Source organism: Rattus norvegicus, chromosome Y (genome assembly GCF_036323735.1).
Source record: "Rattus norvegicus strain BN/NHsdMcwi chromosome Y, GRCr8, whole genome shotgun sequence".
NCBI classification, from domain to species: domain Eukaryota; kingdom Metazoa; phylum Chordata; class Mammalia; order Rodentia; family Muridae; genus Rattus; species Rattus norvegicus.
Window position 1 is genome coordinate 1,737,628 of NC_086040.1, and position 5,486 is coordinate 1,743,113.

Sequence of the window (5,486 nt, forward strand, 5' to 3'; positions counted from 1 at the left end):
TATGATATACAGTGAAAGAGGTATCCTCCTTGAGTATTCATAAAGTAATCGAAGTGATTCTATCCTGGCAAACGAACTGCATATCTAAATGCTCCTGGACTAAAAGTAGCAAACACACCCGAGAAGAACAGAGGAAAGAAATAATCAAACACAATGCTAAATTCAATGAAAGAGATACAGCGAGTAAGTTACAATGAGTCAAAAAAAAACCCAAAACAAAACAAAGCAAAACTAAGCTAAAAAAACCAACCAACCAAACAAACAAACAAATAAAAAACAAAGAACTTGTTCATTTTAAAAGCTGAAAAGATAGTTAAACTTTTAGAGAAACCAAATGAAAGTTATCATGGTTGTATTCAAAGTGACAAAATCATTAAGGAAAGGGGAGAAATAACAACATAAAATGAGGAAATTTAAAAAAAATCATGTCTCACTAGAAAATCTTATACTCAACAGTACTTGGAAATCTAGGGGGAAAAAAGAAATTATAGACAGATACCATGTACAAATTTAAATCAATTTCAGTTAAACTATCCACTCAGTTCCATAAAATTTAAGGAAATTGTAGTCCTTATAATACTCCCAACCGTATAGTCTTGCACATGAGGTCCCTAAGTATCTAATATGGAAGGAGAGTGTAGAAATCATTTTTGAAGTTTTAAAGACAGATGATTTGGATCCAATTCCAGATCTTCTATTTGTATCAAAACATTTACTTCCATGAGATCATGCAAGAAATGTTAATGCAAAATATATTAACCACTCACTGTATTGGCATGCAGTCAGGTGTAATGAATCTTTCCATGTTAACGAACCCTGCAGCATTAGGCTGGCCCACATGTCTAAGAGCTGTGGTTGCTACCATTATTAGAGAAATTAATTCTTAATCTCATATAACACCATGCATGTGAGGCTCCCCTCAAAGGAAAACCAGAACTTTGGATTTTTACTGCATGTGGGAAACAGTAGCAGTTTCTATTCCTCACCCATCCTGGAGTGTGGATTGAAAAACAAATTGCCATCATTCTTGCTATGGCCTTATCTTATATTGCCTCAAGCAAACACATCAATGATTGTATGAGGAAACCAACATAGTCTAAATAATCTGTCTAAACAGAACACCCTACATCCCATGAAATTTTCTGATACAATGCTCTGCATAGAAGGTAAAACCTTCATTAAACATGGAATAGAGTACACAGGGGCTTCAGCAGTTACTGCAAATCACATGATACAGAATCAAGACAAAGAACCACAATATATTGTGAAAATTAATACCTGTCGTTGCATGTGAGAAAAGTTATTATCATTTTGTAACTTCATATGGTCACGGTATGATCTAAAGGGAAAGAGGTATTCTCACAGTTTCCAGATGACATTAAAAACAAAGAGTAATTCTTCCTCCCCAGGTGAGTATTACCTTTCCTCCATCAGTTCCTTGCTTTCAGGGCTAAGGATACCAACCTAATGTCAACATAGAGGCCAAAGGTTAATAGGGCATTGACTTGTCTGCCCCAAATTGGCACAAAGAGTAGTGGGATATACTGACACTCTGCCGACATATTGCTAGCCCTTGTTCCCTAAGATTCCATGGTATAACCATGGGAAAATTGAGAAATTACAAAGAACAAAAGAAGATCTTGAGCCCAAGGGTTGTTTGTGGACATGACAGAAAAGATTGGTCCACCAGAATTATTGGCAGGGCTCTGGTAACTAACCTAATCCTGATTCCCTGTTTGGGAATCAATATTGACAATATTGAGTGATCACACTTAAATATGTTGTAACTAGACTTGATATGCTGTCCCTGTATATCTAAGCTATGTGTCAGTTTTGGAGTAATGTAAATCTAAAACAGTAATACTTGTTTCAGAAGTGGGTAGATACGAGGGGCTGAGTCTATGGTTGAGACTGGGAAACTGATTTCCCTGATAACTGCCAGATAGGGGAGGTTAAGAGTACAAGATATTTATAATGAAGCATTTTCTGTTGGGAAGATGTTTTCTGTACCAAACTGAAAATACTCAAAACATAGCTCCAAGTTCGGCCAGGCAGTGTTCCAAGATTGTTTCGATAGTAGCTGAACATTCATAGTCAAAACTGATTAATTAAAGGTAATGATAAATATACAGACTTGAAATTAATTGTGCACAAGGACTTCATATTTCTGGTCCATTGAAAATAAAGAAAAGTTCATTACAGGTTACAGGAAAAAACTCTCATTAGTTTCCAAGAAATAGTGCATAGGCCTCCGACTTACCTTGTGCCAATTGTACCACATAAATCGAGGAATTCATTTGTATAATATGTTTGAAATACCTCCTCGCTGTTTCTTGGGCTTGCAGATAATCACCTCGCCAAAATTAAGAACTAATTATTTTTCATTGTCCAGGCCCTCAAGTTCTCGATAAAGGCTACTCATTGAACTATCTCAGAGATCTCTTGCACTTCTGACTTCCTCATCATCCTTCCAGTTCCTATTTTGAGGATTCTTATTGTGCTACTACTACTCAAGTGAGTAGCCAAAGGGGAAGAAATAAACTTGGAAAGGATTTACATGATTTTTCCACTCTTACACCTGTGTGGTTAGGCAGCATTTTACCATGGCTTCTGCAGACCCTTGTCAGTAAGGCAGAAACTCCAGGTGACAGAGTCTAAGGGACTCCCTCACATGTTAAAAACACATAAAAATTGAGGTTTCACTAGTTCTGAGGTTTCTTCATTCCCTATCTATCCTTGTTAGTCTTAGTTATATTATGAATACAGGATCAGGGTCCAACTCCCATCTAGCTCTGGCCTGGTCCTGGGAATTCGTGAAGATAGATTTTAGAGAAGTGATACTTGATGAGACCCCAGAGCCGCAAACGTCATTGCCACTTAAACTTTTCTTACAGATGTCTACTTTAGGTTTCTGGTGACATGAGACATTGTGGGGATTTGGGACTTTAACTTATTTATTTTTTTACTTATGGAAATAAAATTTTATTAAGATTTTAAAAAAGGATAATGGAACAGGGAAAACCATCCAAGAAAGAAATACACATGGAATCTGTTGTTTGTGTCTGCTCAGTTATAATCTCAGAACTTGTCCTAAATGAGTTTCAGGCAGTCTTGCATAGCTCCATAGTGAATTCCAGCCCAGAATTTGATAAAATCTAAAACCCAAGCCAATTAAACAAAACCCACTGGCTATAAACAAAATAACATCTTCTTGAGTAACAAGATTAATTATCATTATTTAATGCGGTTCCAAAGTATTGACCAAATGTAGCATCATCAATATATGCACTATATACTAATTATAAATAGTGCCAAAAGAATTTTTGAGTTTTACTAATACAATGGTCCTTTTTACAACCATTGTAACTTTGGTTTTTGAAAGTACACTCCATATTTCACAGATCACAGTCTTCACATATAACCTCTATTGTCAGTAAAAGCTAAAAGCAATACCAGGTACCTGTATATCTTTACATACTTGTAATTTCCACACATTCTCCCAGCTTTAATAAATATTTTTAAAATAAATTAAAAAATGTAGACACCAATCTACTATTACCTACAAATTTGGTCAACCTTTACCTAGCATCCAAAGTCAAGTTAATAGGGCAAGCTTTAACATCTTCTTGGTTCTGACCATTTTAATTCTATAATTCTCTTATTCTCAAAATCCACCAACTTCCAGTCAGTGCCTCCCTTAATTCATAGTCTAGCACTGACTAGAGGGGAGGCAAACCTGTCCCTTCAATGTCAAGCTCAAGGACAAAAGTAGCCAACTACTGAACTAGCCTACAATACTTGCAGTTCTAGCTCTTCAGAACAGTTCCAGAGGGAATAGCACTACTTTCTCCTCTTCCCTCCTTGGTGCCACATTCCATTCTTCTTGCAACCTAAAGTAGGCAGCCTGGAATGCTTCATGGCTCTCAATCCTCCTTTCTTTTTCTCTCCCTGTCCTGGCAGTCTGCCCTTTCCCTTGTCCAAAGTTCCTTGCTGGCCGTGCCACTGTTCTCTTGCCTTTCTGACTCATTTACATCCTCCTGGCAGCCTCCTTTTGGTCCTCTTTCTTCATTGCATTTTGTGACCCCCCAACAATTCCAGCTGAAGTTTCTTTTCATTTACAACAGGAAATAGATCCAAAGATTTCTTCTTCTGGGCTGTGAAGTCCCTAAAGAGGGGCTGAAACTTCCTCTACTTCTCTGAGCCTTGGAGCACTTTCTCCTTGGGGAGGATCACCTGGAAGTGTCGCACCAAAGCACTGGAGACCATAGAATGAGCGTAGTACAGCCCAACTCCTCCTTATTCTTGCGTCTTGTAGGGATCATGCTCACAAAGCTTGATCGGCATCTTGCAGTCCAGGTTTCACTGATGGTTCAGCTAGGTCTTGGCCATTCATTATTTCTTGGCCTGAATCATCTTGAAGAACTGGTCTTTAATTGGGTCAGTGCTCTCAGGCGCGTAGGCCAGCCACTCCCTAGTATCATCTTGAGTGCTTGCAGCCAAAAATGTGTCCCCACTGGCTATTCACCTCGTTCAACATGAGGTTTGTCCTCTTCCTGGGATGGATGATCTTAAGATGATTTAACTGCTGCCGGTGAGTGACTGGCTTTTGCTAAGCAGTGGCATCTTGTGTGGCAGGCCTGTGTCATGCACTTGTAAACACACTTCCACCATCTACTCCATGTGCCTCATCGGTAGCTGCCACAGTTGGTTGAAAAGAAGCTGTGTGTTTTCCCATGAAAGTGCCCATAGCTCTGCCTCCAGTGAGGGCCCAGCCTTGACCATTGAGGTTGGGGGGGCTACTGTCAGAATCCAACAGGTTACCTAGGTCGATCTCCAGGGCTAGTTTCTTGTGCAACATGATGTGCTGCAGCTTTTCTGCTTCCTCCTGCTCTGCCTTGTCCAGCAGCTCCTCAGTACACTGCCTTTCCATGTCTTTCACTTGAGGATCAGTTCACTCATTTTTGGGCATTTTAATTTTAAGAATGGACAGAAAGTTTACAATTTGTTGTTTGCCCTACACCTGAGCCCTATGTTGCCATGATAAGGGAGTTTAAAGGTGTAGGGAAAAATATCAGCCTCAGGAAAACAGTAAAAACTGGGAATTGGACTAGATGCCACATGAATTGACCTTGGGTTTAAGCATTTCAGGGACAAGAATCTCCCTAATTCCATGTCTTCATATCTTTGGGTGTTAACAAAGATGTTCTCCCTTTCAAGGCCTTAATGAACTCTCCCTATCCTCAGCAACTGAGTTGTAATGAATTAGTGAGAACTCTGAAGCTCTGGAAGAAGAGTGTGTATTGTGTTCCCTGGCTCAAAAGTGAGTCTTTGGAAAAGGTACTCCAGGAACTGCTCAGTCTGTGTAGGGTTAGCTAGCATGTAGGCTATGACTTTTCCTAGTGACATCATCAGTAGTGCCTTCCCTAGAAATTCTCCTGTATCCAGGAGAACCTTAGAATCTTCTGTGATCTCACCAGTGTTATGGT

At 39.2% G+C, this 5,486-nt stretch overlaps 1 long non-coding RNA gene across 1 annotated transcript in view; it reads left to right on the forward strand.

Moving 5' to 3' along the window:
* Positions 1 to 5,486, forward strand: part of LOC103694561 (uncharacterized) — a 365,469-nt gene that overhangs the window by 141,214 nt on the left and 218,769 nt on the right. The gene's annotated exons all lie outside the window — the stretch shown is intronic.